This window comes from Ischnura elegans, chromosome 10 (genome assembly GCF_921293095.1).
Source record: "Ischnura elegans chromosome 10, ioIscEleg1.1, whole genome shotgun sequence".
NCBI lineage: Eukaryota > Metazoa > Arthropoda > Insecta > Odonata > Coenagrionidae > Ischnura > Ischnura elegans.
In genome coordinates, this window is record NC_060255.1 from 93,061,589 (window position 1) to 93,083,358 (window position 21,770).

The window sequence follows — 21,770 nt, forward strand, 5'->3', positions numbered from 1 at the left end:
GTCTAAACTTGGATTTCTAAAACCAAATAATTTGTATATTATGAATACACTAATGGTGGGTAACGAATCGCAATCACTGCCTTTGCTTTTCTTTGGATTTCTTTTCTTTGCCTTTGATTTCTCTACCCTATTATTCCCCAACGAGACTCCTGGGGGATCTTATGACAGAAAGAAAACACAAAAAACACCGCCTTTCCCATAGAGAATGCTTGAATTGGTAACGGAGTAGTGTCGAGAGCGTATTATACAGAACTCTGCATTGAGATGACTCATGCCGCTTATTCTGAAAGTAGCAGTGAGGCGTCAATTATTTCTTTTCCCTTCTCCAGGTCATCAAGCAGTGCACTTGCTCATGGCTCTGGCATTCATTAAACCCCCCCCCCCTGTTTACTCCATCCATTTGTCCAACATTTTCCGCGTCCATCTATTAGCATCCCTCCGTGTCTATCCTCTTGCACATCATTGCACTCCCGTTTTTCTATCCGCGTTTAACTATCTCATCACGAAGTCTTATGCTGGGGATCGGGCTGGTGTGGTGGCCTGAGCGTTAGCTTCCCACCCTGTGAGTCCGGGATCAATTCCAAGTGGTGGCGGAGATGTTTCTCCGAAAATCAGAACCCTACCAAGTGTATCTACATCTACATAATACCCTGCGAGCCACCTCTAGGGTGTTTGGCAGGGGGTGATCAATCACCAGCATGCAATTGGACTGCCACATGCACACAACACGGTCCAAAAAACGTCACGTATACTGAGAAAGTGTACCACCAATTGCTGTTAGAAATGATGATAAAATTCTGAAACTTGCGTTAAGTTTCACATAGGTTAGCAGACTACACTACAAGTCATGCAATCTATTTATGAGTTCCATCGCTGCCGTTATAATCTCTTATTGATTGTGGAAAAAAAGACATTCTGAATCTGTCTGTTCTACGATCTATCTCTCTTATTTTATTTATATGATCTGATCTTCGGTAGTATGTTGGCGTCCGTAAGATATGGTTAACTTCGTTAGAAAAGACACTGCTCTCGAATTTATCCAAAAGGTTTAGTCTATTTTTCAATCTACGGTCCGACAGAGAGTGCCATCCGAGTTTATCTAAGAGGTCAGTTACACTAACAAGACTATCGTAACGACCTTTCACATACCTGGCAGCTCTTCTTTGCACGCGTTCTAACCCTGTTACTAAGCCTTTTTTCATGATGGTCCCAAACACTGTCAGGTCCCCAACACTGGTGTACATATATCCCTCCCTAGCCTGGGCTTAATACGAAACGCGCTCGTTTGCCGGACACAGGCCAAGCACACTGGACAACGACACGGTCAGACAAGATACTACTAGAGTGCTAAGGACACGAACATTCTATCACGCAAAGAAAACTACCAGTTTGATATAGAAAAAAGAAAATTTTACGTAGCACGTAGCAAGCGATTTATGCACGAGTTACAACACGCCAATATATTCAGGCCGATAATAAGTATTGTTACATAATATGTTATTAACTGTTGGAGTATACGTTATTAACAAAATAAGTTCTTTTCTGTACAAGTATAATGTGGTTGCAGCGCCTGGATGGAGTTAGGAAAGGCGTTGCCAAGGTTGCGTTTATGTTTGATGTAACTCTTGCGTGATACTTAATGAATTCTTTAGTAGTAGTAGTAGTAGTATTCTGAAGTATTACTACATAATATGTAATTAACTACTATAAATACAGAGCTAATTTTACCTAGTCCTAATCAAGCAATCCTAAGGCCTAAATATCCCTCTATGTTGTATATTATGGCCCCTTATTGTACGCGTAGAAAACGACATCTTAAATCGACAGGTTCTGCAGTCTATTTCCCTAATATGATCCATGTGATTGTTTCTAAATTAATCGTCAGGCTCTCTCAAAATATCTTGAAAATCAGGCAAATATTATTCTACTTGAATTTTCCGCAAAAAAAATTATAAAATTTTCCCTTCGATCGGTTAGATTTTCCCATTATAAATTCCTAATTCATTCATTACCCTAATACGTTTATCGTAACAATCTTTCATACATCCTGTTTCTCGCCTCTGTTTTTTTTTATCTTTACCCGAAAACAAGTGTTTTCTTGATTAATAACATCAAAGCCAGCGCTTTTTCCCAATCATAACCATTTAAAATTCCTAATTCATTCATTACACTTATTTGTTTATCGTAACAACAGAATAAAATAATAAAATTACTTTGTTCTATTCCACACTTTATTTAAAATAGCACGACCCGGGTTTCAGCATCTAATGCTATCATCAGGTACAATTCGATGGATGGCTTGCACTTAAATAGGTAACCGTGGGTGGAGGGGGGGAAAGAAACATTGAAACATGAAAAAGTGGGGAGGGAAGGAACATTGATGACGGGTAAAGCTGTTTTTGAAGAAAGGGGTGGGGGAAGGCCTTGGGCTGGCTTGCATAGGCTAAACGACGAAGGAAAAAAGATAAAAGGGGGGGGGGGTTCTCAAAAGGTTTAAAAAACATGAGGAAATCAAGGTTGAGGTTCGTAGGGGGGGGTTGGTAGTGTGACGTAAAGTAATGTGCCTGAGACCGTGTCTTATATATCGTAACAATCTTTCATACATGTTGCAGGTCGCCTCTGACATCCTTCCATATACGAAACCAATGAATTTTACAAATTAATAACGCCAAAGTTTGAGCTTGTTCCCAACAATAACGAAATATGTCGGCTAGAGTTCGCGTTTCCTCAGTTTGCCAAATTTCTACGGAGAGGTTCGTCGTCGAAGGTGCTTGATGAAACTTGTGGAGGCCCTCGGAGAGAAATTCTACGCTGTGGAGTAGGGAGGGAAGGGACGGGCCAAACTGTTGCAGGAAATCATGGCGAACCCTGGGGAAGGCGGTCTGCCAGGGAGAACCCTTCCCCGCTCACTGTTGCCGTGGCGACAAAACAAACGAGCCAGAACCCTTCTGCACCCTGGCGCGTGGGGGTGGTTGAATGACCGGAATCACATGACGAATTTCTAGTGGCGGGGAAATATTTTGCTCGCTGAGTAACCAGTAAAACCGTCGTCTACATTCACATGCGACCCCCCCAGCCACCCCAACAGGAGTATGGTGGGAGGTTTAAGGATCCCAACAGTTTAAAAATAAAGAAAAAAACACAATTGAGAATTAAAAAAAAAAAAAGGATTTAAAACACTACTTGGGTTTTCGCGCTGAAGGAGTCAGCAAAAACCAAGAAAGAATTAACTTAAAAGAAAACTAGTGGAAAATCCTAAGATATCTTAATCGATCACAGCATAAGGCATGATGATGATTTTCGTAGAAGGACAAGTGGAAGAGAAAAAGGGCACCGAATGAGTTACATAGGACAGGTTATAAAGGATGTAAAAGAGTAGAAATACGTCGCTATGAAAATGATCTATGTGTGATTACATGGTCGGCAATGCAGATATAAAATAACAAGGTGGGATAGTTACGATTTTACCTCAACTTGTGTAAATACTGAACTGCTGCTTTTATAATTGTAAAGACTTTGTTTAAACATAATTAATCATTGAACTCCAACGGGTATGTACCCATATTAATAAAATACTGGATTATATCGCTTAAAATGTGTTGAAACGTGGGCAAAAAAGGCCAAAACAGTGATACCTCGAGGTACGAGTTCAATTTTTTCGGTAACCTTCCTCGTGTGTCAATTTGCCCGTATCACAAAGCTGTTTTCCCAATGAAATTAATTTAAATGCCATTAATCTGTTTTAGCCCCAAAAAATTCTATCCCAATTTTTTTGTGACGTGATTTTTTCAATAAGAAAAATGTATTTGCAAATGACAAATATTAGAAAAAAAGAGAATGGAAAGGAAAAGAACTGGTTTTATAAAGTGTATATGTATTTTGATCGCTTAAATGCAGCTTACACACAACTTAGATTCTACTGTATGCTTAATATTAGTCACTGCTTTACTCTTCACTGGTCTGAGCCTTTTTCGCCGGATTAAAAAAAAACTTGTTGATGGAGACTTTCGCGGGATGGTGCAGTATGCGTAGCAAGGTTTTCGGGTTGACCTCCGCGTCATTTCATCTTCATGACGACAGTTTCGCCGGCGTTGCAGCTGGCGTCTTCAGGTTCGAAGTCGAACTGAAGACGCCAGCTGTAACGCCGACGAAACTGTCGTCATGAAGATGAAACGACGCGGAGGTCAACCCGAAAACCTTGCTACGCAAAAAAACCTTGTCCGCGAAGGTTTGTTTCTTCCTCCCTTTCAGAATGCTGGGGGAAATGAGTTGCACAAGTCTAATTAAATAGCTCCGATGTACGACCAGTTTCAAATTTTCGGGATATTTCTTTTCCATTTTTCGTGAATGCAAAAAAATATCATGCGACGAATACGTTAATGTCAGCATACAGGACAACGGAATGGAGAGCTGCGTCATATCCGGACTTTGCGCCACGGAAACTCGTCCGAGAGCGGCCGAATCGATGGAGGGTCTCGGAAAATGACTTTCCGTTTCTCTCGGAATCGGAAAGTGATGTGCCAGCTGGTAAGTTATGGAATATTTTCACCGCGAAAGTGGAGCTGAAGAAGTTGGTAAGAAGCCACAAGTAATTCGCAAAACTGGCGCGGTAAGCGTACTAAAAATGATGGAAAATGGATGATTACGTACGGAGCTGGGAATCAAATGAAGTTACAAGCGGAAGAAGTTGAAAGCGTTGCTGCCTTGAAATGCATTTTAATGCCTCGTTCAGAGTACGATTGTTCCAGCGATTGTCGGAACTATCGTGCATCCACACAACGATGGTAAAAAAGTGTGCTGCCCTCTGGTGCTGACATCTAAAGTGAACGGGAAATTGACGGTTAGCAGAGCTGTCGAGGTATGCAGGGTTATGATATTACTGTGTTCAACGTGTATTCAACGTATACTTTTTTCTTCCACCCATATTATTCCTTCCTAGGACAAATCAATGAAAAAAATAGAGTGAAGGGAGCTTCACGAACTTTTCGTCTTTCTCTTGTCGCTTCCGCTTCCGGTCAACCAGCGCCTAACCATCGTAAAACGGGTGACGTTCATAACTACAGTAACTATAGTCAGGACATGCATTCACACTGCTAGTGCGGCCAAATATCGTTAGGACGATCGCTCGGACTATCGTAATCTGAACGGGGCATATCGCTTTTCAACAATGCAGTAAATTTAGCAAAACCATTAGATATATGAACCATTTCTTTGAAAATAAACTTTTCAAAGAAATGGTTCATATATCTAAATCAATTAACAGTTGTAATAAAAAAACAGACATTGAAAACCTTAGTAAAATTTATTTTTATTTAATTAATCAAAATTGATGGTAACTAGGTTTGGTAATAGCTTAGTAACGTAATTTCAATAAATATGTGCAAAGCTAAGGCATGTCAAAAATTTTTTGTGTATTTTGTTCTTATTTATTTTTAGACGAGCGTGCTGCGCCCGCTCCCAGCGGGCTTCCCCCGCTCTTTTCAATGCAGGTCCACAGAGGGATAGGCGCGTTTCTAATTTTAAAATGTAGAAAAAAAGGCAGGGCCTTATGTACAAATGTAATTGGAATGTTCATGATCTATTTAAACACAACATTGGAAGTAATTACACTATCCTCTGTTAAACGCACATGATGACTCATACTTTCGTATCAACATGAGACTTGAATGTGGAATCAGCCGCATTTTGATAAAAGTTATTTAAAGAATGCGAGATATTGTTGCAAATAAACAAATGTATCAATTTGTGCGCCGTTAAAGTCAGGAATATTTACCGGTTTTTGGTTTAATTTTTTAATTTTTTTATTTATTTTATTTATTAAAAAACCAATTTTAGGAAACAATAGCAATATTTAGGAATTAAGATATGCCGTCGCATGTTCCCTGATAAATTCTGTGCATTTTGGTACCTCATTTGTAGAGTTTGGTTGCGTATAAGTTGAGAAAAAGGTACTCTATACAGTAGAAATAATATAGAAGGTATTTTTTTAAATTATGTTATTGTAAAAAACTCTATCGTAACATTTATTTTTGTAAAATTATTCTATATCATTGTATTTTATATTGTTATCATGTTTTCTTTCATAGCCCTGATGATAGTTTAAAATAAACTGAAACGTTGGCAACAACTTTTTTGCGTCACATAACTCATACCATCGGAAATTTCGATTCGGAATCGGAAAGTTCGATTCCGAAATCTCGAAAACGAGGAGGCGTAGTCATTGGATAGGGCTCCCGGATGGAGAGATGCCGCCAAGATCACTCACCGGCGGAGGATACGGCAGAGATAATAAAAATCTTCGGCAGCATCTTCGAGAGACGTCAGGCGAGGAAACGCGCGAAAGAAATCCCGTTACGGTTCAGGGACGACGGGTAAATGCGGAGGTCGTTAAAAAGAAGCCCTCCAGAAGACTGCTATGGTTAAACCCTAATTTATGGAGATTGGCCATAATAACACGAATTCGATTCTAGACACACACACTCAGGAATCAATGCCCCCTCTCCTTTGTATAATTCATTCAGCCACGGGTTGAATGGCTTCGCCTCACGTAACTCTTTTTTTTTCTACCAACAGACGATCGCATGGCGTGTTCAATCTATCGTATAAAATATTCATTTCGTATGTATAGATTACGGCTAATGATAGCATGAACAATCTCGGGAAGAAAGCAATCCAGGAATAATGTTGGAGTAGAGTGACAAGGGAATCATTTCTTTCAATATCTGTTGTTTACATAAATTCAACAGCGGATTAACACGAAATAAAAATAATGCAATTATAAACTAAAAATTAAGAGGATAAAAATAATAATTATTATATAAACTAATAATTAAAATAAAGATTTTTAGTCAATCTGCAGCAAAATATCGCATATAGTCAATAATTTGTACATAAATAAATATAATAATATATAAATAATAATAAATATAAATAAAATACATAAATATATAACAAATACAATAATAATATAAATTTATAATATAAATTTACCGGCTTAGAAAACTTTAAAATAATAAATAAAATTCACCACCATTATTACAGCTCAATCGAGTAGGGTTGACGTTGGTTTCTATAATAAGAACTCTTCCTCAAACTTATATCGAGTGCTGGCTTCTGACTCCAGTAAGATGAGTGAGGACTCAAGATTTATTTAGGCTCTCGAATATGGCCTTAAGAGTTGGTTGAAGCTTCTCTAACTCACCCGCTAACTAGCTCAGCTCGTTCCATGAAGAATGGAGTGTTTATCACAAACGTTTCCTCAAAACCTCCATACTGAATTCTTGATGCAGAAAATACGAACGTAAGCCACAAACGAACAAACATTTACATCAAGATGCGGGTCACTCAAGATGGTGGATCGATAACAATCTCACAAATAAAACGCAAACAAAACCATACGAAGTTTCTGCGCATATGACCAAGACTGAAATGGCAAAGAACAAACATTTATGTCAAGATGCGGGTCACTCAAGATGGTGGATCGATACCAAAGTCACAAATAAAACGCAAACAAAACCGCACGAAGTTTTCTGCTCATGTGTCCAAGATTGAAATGGCAAAAAAAAACAAACCACGAGATGAACCTGATGACTCTGATTGGGTGATTACGACGATAGCGTTTGAGCTCATGTCGTCAATTTCAATTGGTTATTTTTTTCACAAAAGAGGAAGAGCTATCACGGGTATGCAGAAAATTTAAAACATTTTTTATCGGTTAGAATGGGGTCGTAACTCCTTAGTTACTGAGCTATGGCAACGCAAACATTTTTTGGGTGCAACTTGCAGTTACCATGTTTTTGTACCAGTTTTTCTTGGGTATCCAGCCTTTTCGACATTTAATTTAATGCTCTGCATTTTTGAGGACATTAAATAATTAAAGCTGGACGAAATTTTTCGACTATAATTGTTTGAAACAATCTTTTCTTCCCAAGAAAAACCATTTTCATGGTAACTGGAAAGGGAATCCAAAAATGTTTATTTGCGTAGCCACAGCTCAGTAACTAAGAGAGTTGCGACTCCGCGTTTAAAGGACAAGAAAATGCTTAAAATAGTCTCCCCCACAATGCCCTGGTCCAAAGGAAGAAGGGGCCGGATTATGGCCTTATCTGGGCCTTGTAAAAAAATAAATCAAATCAAACCACCACCTCCTAAAGTATTGCAGGTTCCTTCTGAAACGTCCTGTATATAAGATTATAAGAAAGGACACTATGGATCACTGTGCTACAAAGAAGAGCGCAGTGGATTGGCCACATGATGAGACACAGCATAAGTTACGAGGGAAACCAAATGGAAGGAAACACGGATCGAAAAGTCCCCAGAGGAAGAACAAGGGAGGAGTATACAAGGCAGATCAAAAATGATACCTCAGGAAAGAAAAGTCGAAGAAAAGTAATTCGTGGCGTGGGATACGGAGTGATGGAGGGTGCAGTATGTATAATAGTCTCAGGATTGCAACGCTATACACGAAAGGGACTAGCAACTTACCTCAAGCGTGCGTCTTCACCCCAAGGAAGGTCATTCCAGGAGCACATGAACCTAAGGAAACACCATCCTGAAATTTAAGGAAAAGATAACTATTAGTGCAAAAGGTGGGTGCATATACACGTATTAGAACAAATTATATTCAAATAAAGTGAAATAGGGTATAATCACAAACAATTATTAATGATGAGAATTATTTAGTATCCAAAATATCCCCTACAGGTTAAAATAAAAAGGACCAATATCGAAACGTGGGAGTCTATTTATTATGGATTTTTTTTCTGATAAGAGAGGAGAGATGTACGATACTGATTTTAAAATGAAAGAATTGTGAGTATTTAAGATAAGTTAAACAGCTATGTTCGAACATGAAGTTCTACATAATAAGAATAAATAAATGTCTTATGTGCGAATATGAAGTTCGCATTTATTTTATGGTGGTTACGAAAAAAATATATAATAAATGTTACTTTACGGCAATTATTTAAAATAATCGAAATAATAGCTAAACGTAAACGCTAAACTTTTTAACTTCAATTTTAATCGGCAACTTTTTCAGAAAATTAACTTTTAACTTCAACTAGTTAACTCTAACCAAGATTAACTTCAACTTTACCCAGTTAATTTAATAAGTAAATTTCCCAACTCTGTTCCTTTTTTAAGGAATCTAGTCTAGTAATAAAGAGAGATTCTAAGTGAAGGTTATAGAGGATCCAACGGCGAATGGGAGCTAGGCCCGCATGGATTACAAAGAGAACAAGACAGACGAAAGCCAGGCGCGGATGTGTGTCGACAGTTGAATATGTACGCCCGCATCTAAAGAAGGAAAGAGTCGCCCAGGTCCACAGCTAACCATTATCACCAGATGCGTGGGAGGGGCTCCAATTTCAAAAGCATTCACGGAGACCTCTGTCTTCATAAAAGTACCACCTTATGATTTATTTCATTATTTGTGGCGCCACATAAGCCGGTCAACCATGTTCACTCTGAACAGCCAGTTGACATTATATACAATTTTGATGCGCATTTGTCTATGTTTTTTTGAGTAGTGAGTTGTTTGTGTCAGCAGAAGCTTTATAATTAAACATTGAGAACCAATGAATTTTTGTAACAAACACATAGAGATGTTATGTAAAAAGTAAATATATTTTTTTGAATATCTACTGCCTCTTTTTTTATTTTTCAAAATAATTTTGTTGTTTTTTAATATAGCTAGTAGCAATTTTTATCATGTTGTCAATTTTGGTTCTTTTTGCAATATTACAACTCAACATACAAATATTTTGAATATTACTTGAATATTATTATTTGAATAAGTAAATTTTACATAGAAGAATTTAAATTTATATGATGGACTGCAGAATCCAAAAATATGTTTTTGCATTAAATTACTGACAACCTTATTAAGAGACACATTTTGAACAGATTTAAGCACATGCTTTATCCTAGAATGTCATGTTTTAATTCACTCACAAGGCCTTTCCTAGCTCCTCTCTGCTTATCTCACACCAGCGAGCTCCATAGTGCCAACTGATCTAATTTCTTACACTCCGGGAATACCGCAACGAGGATAATATCCAGGCTGAGGATCAATCTCTTCAAAGCGAAAAGACTTCACCCAAGACTGGCGCGCTTGATAAAGGAGAGAACGCTGAAGATTGAAAAAGTATTTATAGCTCCGTCTAGTTTTCCTAAGTGGCGCTCTTTAATGCGGAAACCTATTCTGCAAGTAACCCATATTTCAAGGTCCCGGGGCGCGATATAAGATGAGTAGGTAATTCAGGAAAGAACGTGATTTAAGACGAAGTTTTCAGTTTCCATCCAAGTTCAGGTAAATTTAGGGAAAATATCGCTGAGTTTAGCAAGTTCCGCGCCAGATTGCGCCTCGAGGGATACTTTGGAGAGTTGCGATCAATACTAACTAGAGAACTCGAGATAATAGACTTCAGCAGCACATAACGAGGTTTCATTATCGCTCTACAGGGAAAGGTGAAGTTCTAAGAGGCACTAATCACTTCAGGCGATCGCCAACAGGGTGGTTTCCTATTATTTTGTATTGCCTATATCGAAAGATTATTACTCCTGGAGTACGTATTTCACGCTTTTAGATGATTGTTCAATCTCTTGGGAAGAGTCACACGATGTGCCAGTCGTATTGTGTAATTTTTATTTTCCACGGCTGAAATTCTCCTACGTAACCTCTGCGAGAGCTTACAAACAAAACGGTTCATGAGTAGGACAAGAATCGCATGCGACGGCGCATTCGAAGATAGAATCGGAACTCTTTCCACCCTTATTTATGCTGAAGCTATTACTTAAAATTTCGGATCCAGATCCAATGTCTTCCGCGACTTTGGATCCGATGAAAATATCCGCGGACATTTGGATCCGAGGTATCCGATCCCTATTTTAAATCGAGTTCTTTTTTTTTCGATTTCGAGAAGTTCGTCCTTACACCCCCTGCCACACGCCTATTGAGGCGGCTTGCGGGGTAATATGCAGATAGATTCCTACTCTATCTTCTATCCCCTTTTGTGTCCCGCCTTCTCCAGCCTTTCCTCCAGCGCCGACAGCACCCTTTCTCTGCTTGCGTGTGCCTTTTCTTGGAGGAGTCCCTCACTCCTCCCACTCGACTCGAGAGAGAAATCGAAGACTCCGCAGCAATAACATTCGGATAGATTTCCCTCCTTGGGCCGTAGCCGCAGAGGCAGGCGGGGTGATGGTAGGGTCGCTCTCCCCGTAGAAGGAATTCGTTTTCGAGGGGATTTGGTCTTGGCGATCGTGTGGGAATGAACAGCAAGCAACCCCCTACCCCCCAAATCGATTGGCCATTATTATCGAACGGGCACACCATGGGGACAACTACATAATAGGAGGACCCATTCCGTCCCTTGAGGCGTGATTTTTGTTTCCATATAATCTCACTTTTTTTACACTCCCTCTTTCCTCTTTCAATACCATTTCGACGACTCACCCTTCCCTGGATCTTTCAATGCCCATCAGATCATTCAAGAGGCAGCTTCGAAAAGCCGTCTTTTGAATCCTTTTTTTTCTTATTTTATATCCTTTTTATAGTTTTTTTATAGTTTATATTTGTTAACACTGCAGATAAAATGTTGTGTATTCAATGTAAAGGCCATTTTGGCTGTTTTTTAATAATTCAATAAATAAATAAAAATAAAAATCTCGATTTTTCCTCCAGGATGATACTGCACATTGATCTGTTTTCAATAACGTCCGCAGGGCAGCGATGAGGCGAGTATGATCCATTTCCTCTAAATGTTTACTTTAAAATTTTTAAGATAGCGAGGAATGGAAATGAACAGTTAAGAATTTGATAGATCACATGATCTGTTTTCCGCGCTTAAGAAATTTACTCCAAAGAAAATTAGTCGGCTGTATTCTAAATACAAATTAAATTTACAAGTTGACTCGACAAAAGCACAAAAGCTTCTGCAACAATTTGTACTCCCTAGTCACCACAAACAATGGACAAACAAAACACAAACGAAAGTTTGCTCTTCACCCAATGGCAGGCAAACGAGCGCGATACAACCATCTTTGCGCCAACATCATCGCGAATATATATTTCGGTTCACATCCACAATACCAGTTTATTTCTCCGAAGAATACGGAGCGCAATAAATAAATACAACATTGCACCCTTATGCGCGATTGCGTAAAGAATTACTTGTTTCATGCAGAGCTTTGGAAGACGCTTAACGATAATGCAGGGTTTAATTCTCCGACAGTTTCTTAGTAAGCATGACCTGCGTTCTCTGAGCCAAAGCGCGGACTTGAGACGTCTTGTCATTTTATTGTATGTGTGTGAAGTAAATTTTATTAAAATTTTCTTTAACTCTGCATGTGACTAGATTATTTTTTTATTAGGGTAAAAGTAAAGGTAACCCACGATGTCTTCTGCGCCCCCCCCCCCTCGATTTTTTCCTGTATCCGCTACTGTTTCCATGGTAACTGCTAAGTGCATCCAAAAAATGTTTGCGTTGACATGGCTCAGTAACTAAGGAGTTGCGACGCCATGTTTATAGGGAAATAACTGCTCAAGTAAAACTGTCTCCCTCACCACCACCGGAAAATATGCTGATTCTTCCTGTAAAAACCTGCATACAAATATTCATGGATATTTTCCAAGTACATTCGTGTTTATTAAAGTTCAATTGTGGTCGCGAGCGCGATTTCCTTCTCTTCTTTTGCCTTTTAAAGAAACGTCCCCCTTCCCGCCCACCCTTCCTCCCCACGAGCAACGTCCCCTTCCAGGCATGCTTCGCGTGGCTCACGCGCCTACGCGTGCACCCCTGCGGACAATACTCCTCTCCTTCATCACGCTTGCGTTCGCCTCCGCCGTGGACGGAATCTTTAAGCGTCGCTCGTCTTTTGTCAAGAGAGAAATACATAAGGTAACAAAAAATTAAGGGCGATGGAAACCGCGTTGAGTTGCAAAAGGGGTTCGATGACTGGCGGAATTTTTTATTCTCTTCACAGAGCTCTCATTGTTCTTTGTTTCGCCTATTTTTGCGTCATAAACTTAACCCTTTTACTGCCAGCCCATTTCACGTGGGATGTACGAAGACTGCCATGGCTATTTTCCGGAATTAGCAACATTTAAGATTTTAAACATTTTCAGCGACTTAATTTTATTTAATACGCCTAGATTTTTTTCCCAATTCTTAAAATATATTTACATCTTATAATTATGGATAGATTATGGGGGTTTACATACATTACAGCCGTTGAAAAGGCTATAATCACGTAAAAATTGAAATAATTCGGCCCCTGGCAGATTTCGCTCAACCAGCGAGGGCCGATCTATCGGCCCGGTCGCAGTAAAAGGGTTAAAATGATGCTACACTCGCATCACAGAAATATCTTATACTTTCCCGGCGAATCAATAGGGTAGTTTCCTTCATCAAAGAAAACGAAAGGCATTGATTGCGATTCGTTACCCACCGTTAGCGTATTCATCATATATTCAGTGCTGTACTTTCGAAAAATATTCAGGCGATACTCACCAAAAATTGCCAACAGCTGAACATCTAATATACATCCGGCCGCGATTGAAATGTCAAACAACAACTCCTATATTAGTTCTAAGTTGTGCCACGAGATAACTCTGCACAAGTAAATAATCATTTCCGATTTTTCTTTCTGAAATCCATTGGACAATTTACAGTAGGGCTAGTTTTTACAGATTTAAAAAGGTAGTTTAACCGGTGCGCTTATAACGAGTTTGGATTGTAAGGGGTTCGCCGTACTGACTCGTACCGGCCTAACTACAGCACTGAATATACTAATTATTTGGTTTCAGAAATCCCAGTTTAGACGAATGGCAATGGTCAATTTTAACCTCATTTGTAAAAGGCCCGATTGGCACCCATGCTATGCCACTCCACGTTTGCATCGATTCAAAGTATTGAATGAAAATGATAAAAAAAGAAAGACGTATTACATCACTATGAAAATAAGGCGTCGGTGCTGATTAGATTTAGATGTTAATATTGCGTGCCAATCATTATAGTTACCTGTCAGGCTCTTCTACACCCTTTTCTATTGTACCTAATCAGCAACCACGCTTTATTCTCCTAGCGAAGAAAAGCTTATCTCTTACTTTTTACTGCATTATATGCTGTTTTTGGAAAAAGCGTGTCTATTTAAAATTTTATTTTTACCACTTCTTTTTTAAGCAAGTGGCAAATCGTACCATACTGTCATAATTTTTATACTCCAAATACATGAAAATAAAATTCACAAATTCTTGGTTAACCTTGTGGTATTCCATTATAAGTTTTTCCTGGATGTACACAATTACTTATACCACTTTTTTATATATAAGAGCGCGACCCGCAAAAATTAAATTATTGCGATGACCGCCGTGAATCGTGGATTTTAGGGAACAGTTAGAAATTTTAAAAATTATTGAAAGTCAAGACAGTACTGTTATAAATGAGTATCTCTACCCATCCTTTTCCCCTACTCTGACGTCCGTTTTTGAAATTCATCAGGTAACTAGGTAACAATAATAAGATAAACAAATTATAATTAGCGCCTGATGATGATGATAATTCATTGAAACCCGGGTCGCGCTCTTATATATAAAAAGTGGTTTAAGTAATTGTGTACATCCAGGAAAAACTTAAAATGAAAATATTCAACAGATGGCTCATTAAAACTGGAAGACGTGGAAAGGCATAGTAAACACTCGTACACAAGTAACTTGATGATGTATCTAGTCGGAACTGTGGGGTAAAAATTCCGAATGTCTGTGAGTAGTGTATTATCGGTTGCCGCGAGCCTGGACTACAAGTTATTGGCAAGTTGGGTAGTGGATTGATGCGTGGTCGCCCTCAGCAGTAGCCATATCCTTGTATACCTGCCCCTGCACCCTGACGCACCAAAAAATCAATATGAGGGTCGCCAGCATCACGCGAAAGAGCCGCAGGGATAGAATGAATGATCTACGGGGGTATGCACACCTTGTCGCGGGGAGAGAGCGTGCTTCCCGATGCAAATCCACCGTCTGCATTTGCAAAGCGTGGATACCCAGTGTTTGAAGCACTGCGCGGATGTAACGGCTGCACTGATTACGGCTTAATTCACATCATAAGTAAGTTTGTTTGATTCTGCGGTTGAATGTTGGCTATGAAAATGTTAAACAGGTCAAAAGAAACTACAGCGGATTCCCGCTAGTCTTAAATAATTGAGACCGAATCCTGTTCGGATTACTTCATTCGTATTTTATTTATTTACGTCCATACCTCCGAATATTGGCCATTTTATATCGGGGTGTACAACAATTTTAACAAGTAACCCTTTATAACCCAATGTTGCTTCAAAGCAACATCAAAAATGTTTAAACTTTCACCTCTATTAAGGAGACATCTAAACTAAATATTATTTTGCAGTGTAGACTTTAATGGCGAAATATTTAGCTGCCAGGATAGTTATCTTTGAATGTAAAATTTTCAAGTGTTCAAAATGAAAAATATTGAAATTTGACTTCTCCCAGAAACAGTTCTGGGTTAGAAAGGGTTAAACGTACACGATCAACCATGCCCCGGATAGGGGCAACCTTCCCTGGCGGGACTCGAACCCGCGACCTCTCGTTTGCCAGGCGATGCTTTAGCCCGCCGCCACCGAGACCGGCCATCATTTTCGGATTTGCCGAAAAAATTGTGAAAAATCTGTTTCAATGGGATGAACGAATCACATGAGCGTACGCAGTGCATTATGGGATTGCGTAACTGGACAGCACCTGCCCCTTCCTCCAATCGCCACGCTAACGCTGACTCGCACCACGAACGTTCGTCGTCACACTCCCTCAGTTTGTCATCTAATGTTACAGCGCGCAAAGAGTTTATTCTCGGAGCTGTTCGGATTAAGCGCGTTCGGATTACTGGGAGTCCACTGTACCTTGTATTTTTCTTGCAGCTTCTCAATTACCCCCGATCGATTTTAACGACAATATGTAATTTCGTTGGGGAATTAGAGAGATTTTTTTTGGTAAAAATGACACATTGTTTGTTGTTGAAATTGATTAAGGTAATTTAAATGTTGTGTGGAAAGTACAAAGTAGTTTTTTTTAAACATTTTTAACAAATGGAAATTCCAAAAATAATCACCGAACTCAATGTGATGCTCACACTATTTTTCTTAAAACCCGAATGAATGTTTATTTATTTCAAACATAATACCTTGCTTAGCAACAATGCAAAAACGACCTTAATACAATACAAATTCGATAAAAGTAAGAAATAATAAAACCAAAACGATAAAAAAAACCATATCATGGTGTAGTTAGGACGCTGAAGATGTATATTGCATTTTTGTAATATATATTAAAATAATAATACCAATATATTAAATCTGATACATAGCCCGGGAAAAATAGAAACACGTAAACGTGAAAAAGTAACGAAACTGAGGTAGGATTGGGATGAAAAAATGAACAAGCTCCACAACCAACCCGTTCCTAGCGACGAAATGAAATTCCGCGGCATCTCTCTCTCTCTCTGTTCGCATTAAAGGGGGGGAGTTTAGGGGAGGCGGTATCAAAAAATAATCAGAAAAGTATCAAGAGGAGGAGGCTTCAGAGATGAGAGAGAAAGAGAGAGACCCTTTTGGAGGCAACGGTGGGATATTGTTGCTGGGGTGGGCAGGGTGGTTCCATGGGGATTGGAGAGGAGACGCAGTGGGGTTGGGAGGGGGGGGGGGGCAGGTACGTAATCAGGACGGAATTACATTTTACCTCGCGTGGAACACTTTCATCCCGCGGGGTGTTAAAGGCTGACCCTCCCGCCCAAATGAGGACACGCGAAATTTTTGCCGCTTCGTGCCCTCCGCCTCAATAATGAATATTTGGCCACAAAAGTACTCGCACGGATGTGTCCAGAGAAACACGGAATGGAATTAATGAAATATGAAAAGAGATTTCTGTTTGTCTGTCCCACATACGCTTCAATACGGCTGCACGGATTGAGACCAAAGTTAAATCGTAGGTGTACCTAATGCTCCCAAAGTCCGTGGTGCTACTTTCGGCTGCGTCCGATGTATACTTCTCTCTGATCTCTGGATCATTTTCCCATAACCATTAGTAACGTCACATCATACCACTTCTCTGGTTTGACACCCTGGCGGGTAGGCACATCTTAATAATCTCTGCTCCCGCATTAGCAGTAAAATACGTTTATTTGCTGACGACGCTGTCATCTATCGCGAAATTAGTGAAAACTCTGACTATGAAATTCTATCATCGGACTTAAACAACGTTCATTTGTGGAGCCAAGAGTGGACTCGAACTTAATCTGAGCAAATGCATGACGGTAAATTTCTTGCGAAATTCGTCACACTATAACCTTGATTATGCAGTGGATGGTATTAACATAAAGCCAACAGACGAAGTGAAGTACCTGGGAGTTACGATAACCTCGAACCTCTCGTGGGGAACACATGTAAGGAATATTTGCGGAATAGCCCTGAAGAATTAGGATTCGTCAAGGGTATTGAGGGAAAATTTTCGGATGACAAAGTAAAAGAAAGGTGCTATTTCACACTCGTCCGACCGCACCTTAAATAGGCAGCCAGCATATGGGATCCGGTGCAGAAAGACTTCATCCGCGAACTGAATAAAATACAAAGGAAGGCTGCGCGTTTCGTCAAAAACTGCTTCGGGCGTACAGACAGTGTTACCCAGATATTAAGCGAATTATGCCGGGAGCCGCTGGCGACTCGGAGGCTGCGCGCTAGACTTAGATTGCTTGAACAATTGAGAATAGATATCTTTAAGAGCGACACAGAGAACATAAAATTAGAGCCACACTAATTTTTCCAGGTCCGATAGAAGTGAAAAATTAAGAGATGTTTTACCGAACGGATAGATATGGGAATAAGTTTTTTCCCAAAACCATTAAAGGACTTTAATAAACGCTAGTCCCAACTTTGTTAGAGCACTTCATTTTTTACGTGTATATGATTGGTGTCCTAACACCCCATGCCACACGCCTTTTAGGCGGCTGGCGGGGTATTATGTAGAAGCAGATCTCTTGAAATGCTCATAGGGAAAATATAATTCGAAGGATTCTACACTCAATGGCGGATCCTTGATAGGGACAAAGTTGTGGGGGCTAAGTGGGGGTTAAAATTCCAGCAGTAGTGGGGGTCGGAAAAAATTACCATTCTATCTAGTGTAAATTGGATACCCAAGGGTATCCAATTGCCCCCCCCCCCCCCCAGATAGATCCGACAGCGTCTACACTTAACTATTAATTCTCTCGGTGCAAACCTATGTTCTGGGATATGCTTTCACGCGAAATGTTTGGTCTACGCACCAATGGACACACATAGCGATCAAAGTTGTGAAGCGTGGTATAAGCTGATCTAGAGCGCGGTACACGGAAATAGTTTTTCCATTGTTTACTGTTCAACGTCTCCGCTCAGCGTCTTACTTCAATGTTTAGTCAGCCGTGGAGTACATTGGGGGTGGAGGGGTTCCAAGTTTCTCACTTCTCTGGATATTATCCTTCCCGAGCAACGCCGGATGGCCTGCATATAATGAACAACCCATAGCGGTTCAATCGATCACGCGGTATATCATAAACATTACGCAGATGTTAGATGAATTATGCTCGTAGCCGCTGGAGACTCGGAGGCTACGCGCCAGCCTAATACTGCTTGAGCAATAGGGTAGTTTCCTTCATCAAAGAAAACGAAAGGCATTGATTGCGATTCGTTACCCACCATTAATGTATTCATAATATACAAATTATTTGGTTTTAGAAATACCGGTTTAGACGAATGGCAATGGTCAATTTGAACTGCATTTGAAAAAGGCCAGATTGGCGCCCATGCGATCCCACTCCACGTGACGTCACAGGGACCTAGTTTCTATACGAGTGGATAGGAGTTTTACATCGTCTGAGATTACCAATGCACGCATGAGGCACAGAGCTCAGGGAAACATGTCTTAAAAATCACCTATTAAAACTGCCTAAGGTCGGAAAGTTTTCTTCGTTTGATAAGGTATTAATAATAAGGGTGCTCTGCTACCTGCTAGCAGCCTGCATCGTATCAGCGCTCAAAGCCTCGCCCCAATGTCACCTCACACGGCGACAGCGGGAACCAGAATGGCGTCACCCGGGGTTTTCCCAGCATTCATACTTAGCCGTCGCGTTTTCGCGCGCTTGAAAATTTTCACTTTTCATTTCATCGCGAAAAATAGATATCGTCATTTAAAAATCTGAAAGCGTGGAATGCGTAATTCAGGAGTAATAATCTTTCGATTCAGGCAATAAAAAAATAATAGGAAACCACCTTATTGCGAATAGATATCTTTCAGAGCGAAACGGAGAATGTCATATTAGAGCCACACTGTATTTCCAGGTCCGAAAGAAACGATTAATTAAGAGAGATATTTTGCCGTACGGATAGATATGGGAATTCGTTTCTCCACACGAAAGGTAAAAGGACTTTAATACACAAGCCTTCTATAAGATGGAATGGGGTCTTCTTCATGCAGTCCTCTCGCATAATATATCCTTCGCCCTTTCGTATACCCAAATTGCACCTCGTACCCATCTAGTTTCACGCGTGACAACCAGATGGAGGCACGGGTCACCAGTTTCGAGACACAAGCAGAGGGGAAACCCCGTCGGACGACGACGTTGCGAAAGCATCAATTTTTTAAACGCATAGGGGCGGAGGGTGGGGAGGAAGGGAAGGCAAAAAATACGAAACATTATATTGACTGCCGCGCCGCCGGCGAAGACTTAAAAACGGAAAAGGGGTCTTTTCTTCATCGCGGAGTCACGCGACCCCTACGCCAGGGTCGCCTGTCCAGCAGACCCCTCCTCATAGTTTTTTTTTTGGAAGGGTTTTTCTCAAGGAATATCACGAAAGCGGGGACAGTAAAGACCGCTACACAGGGAGTTTCAGGAGGAATCTGCAGTAATTAACCCTTTAAGTGCCACCCTATTTCCTAGGTACTATGCTAAAAGTGCCGAGGCATTGTTGCTGATTTTGCAGTAGGTTAGGAAAAAAATGAGGTCCCAAAAAACAACTAAAGGTATATATTAAAAAAAAACTCGAGGAAATATTTATTATAAGCGGTTTCACCTTTTTAAAGTAGTATTTGACGAATTTTTGGTAATATGAGTTAATTTTTATAATAAAAAAAAGTTGAATGAGGAGCACCATCGCGCTCCTGGTACTTTTAGCGAGAGATAGAAGGAGCGCGATGGCGCCCCCCCGTCACTCAAAGGGTAAACACAGGATGTGGTAGGGGAGACAATTTTAAGCATTTTTCGTCCAAAAAATGGGGTCGAAACTCCAGAATTACTGATCCATGGCCACGAAAACATTATTTTGGATGCACTTTCCAGCTCCCAAAAAAAAAAAGTTTTCCTATGGTTTTTTCCAGCCTTTCCGAAATTTTACTTAAAAATCTGGATTTGAATGACATTAAATAATTAAGGTGGGACGAAAATGTGCTATTACAATTGTCTGAAACATTTAATTTTTGTCATCAATTAAACAAGAGCTTTGAGCGAGTATCAACAATACGATTGACCAATCTCACCCATTTTTACATCAATTGTTTCAGACAGTTATAATCGCACAGTACAACTTTAACAATTATACGTCCATAAAAATCCTGAGTATTAAATAAAAAGGCTGGATATCCTCGAAAAACCGTTTTCATGGGAACCTCAAAGAGTAACCGAAAACTTTTTCCGTTGCCATGGCTCAGTAACTGAGGAGTTGCAACCCCTTGTTTACAGGACAAAATATGTTTAGCGTGTAAAGCGTTTGGCTGCTGATTGAGGTACTCATATCCCAGGTGAAGTCTTAGGACGTCTTCTAACGAAAATCCACGAAAATGGTACATCCAAAGACAAGAATGTAAATAGTAAACAGATAATATTGACAAACCTACACTCGCGCTGAATTAAAATAAGCCTAATTATACTCTAAAACTGTAAATGTATTTTTTTAAAGTTACCATTGACAAAGAAGAATTGTTGGGGAAGGATAGTATCAAGAGAAGTCATAAACTTGGAATCCATGGTCACATAGCAGGATTTTTAGGTAAAGAAATAAAGCAAGTATGATGATGTAACAGTAAACAAATGAAAAAATATTTCCGTATAACGCGCACGGGGTCAGCTTATACCCCGCTCCACAACATTGATTGGTCGTGTGTGTGCGAACGCGCGTAAACCAAAAACATAGTGTGAACGTATACCCCAGCTATGAGGTTTGCACCGAGAAGATTAACAGATTAGTGTAGTATCCTTGGAGTTATGTTTTCCCTCTGAATTAGTCATAAGGTAGCCTACCCGGCAGGATGTGCAACAACAGAAGTTATATGACGTGACATAACTAACGGTAATGAGATAACGACGCAAAGGACACGTCAGACACAAGCATAAGTATCACTACGGGCTTTAGGAGCTTGAGTTACACCTACGAAATAACTTTGGTAGCAATTCATGCAGCCGTATGGACATGCATCGTGGATAGACAAACATACATATTTTTTTACACACATGTTTACATATATAGAATATATAGATAGAAGTTCACTCGGCAATGAGTGCACTGCGCCATACAATACAACCCCTTAGTCCGGTTTGCGATAAAATGTCGCATACTCTTGAGGTGAGTTCTTGAATTACAAGGGGAAATGAGAGCCTCAGGCGTTTCGGCTCTCCACAAATTCTTTTCAGCGGAGCTTTCTATAGCCACAAGTGAGCCCGAGAATGAATGAAAGCATCCCG

At 39.9% G+C, this 21,770-nt stretch overlaps 1 protein-coding gene across 6 annotated transcripts in view; it reads right to left on the reverse strand.

Moving 5' to 3' along the window:
• LOC124166509 (tumor necrosis factor alpha-induced protein 8-like protein) overlaps positions 1-21,770 on the reverse strand; it is a 242,900-nt gene that overhangs the window by 92,109 nt on the left and 129,021 nt on the right. For all 6 annotated transcript variants that reach the window (XM_046544051.1, XM_046544050.1, XM_046544047.1 and 3 more), the window contains one exon: positions 8,485-8,551. The gene's annotated coding sequence lies outside the window, so the exon portion shown is untranslated. The remainder of the gene's footprint in view (positions 1-8,484; positions 8,552-21,770) is intronic.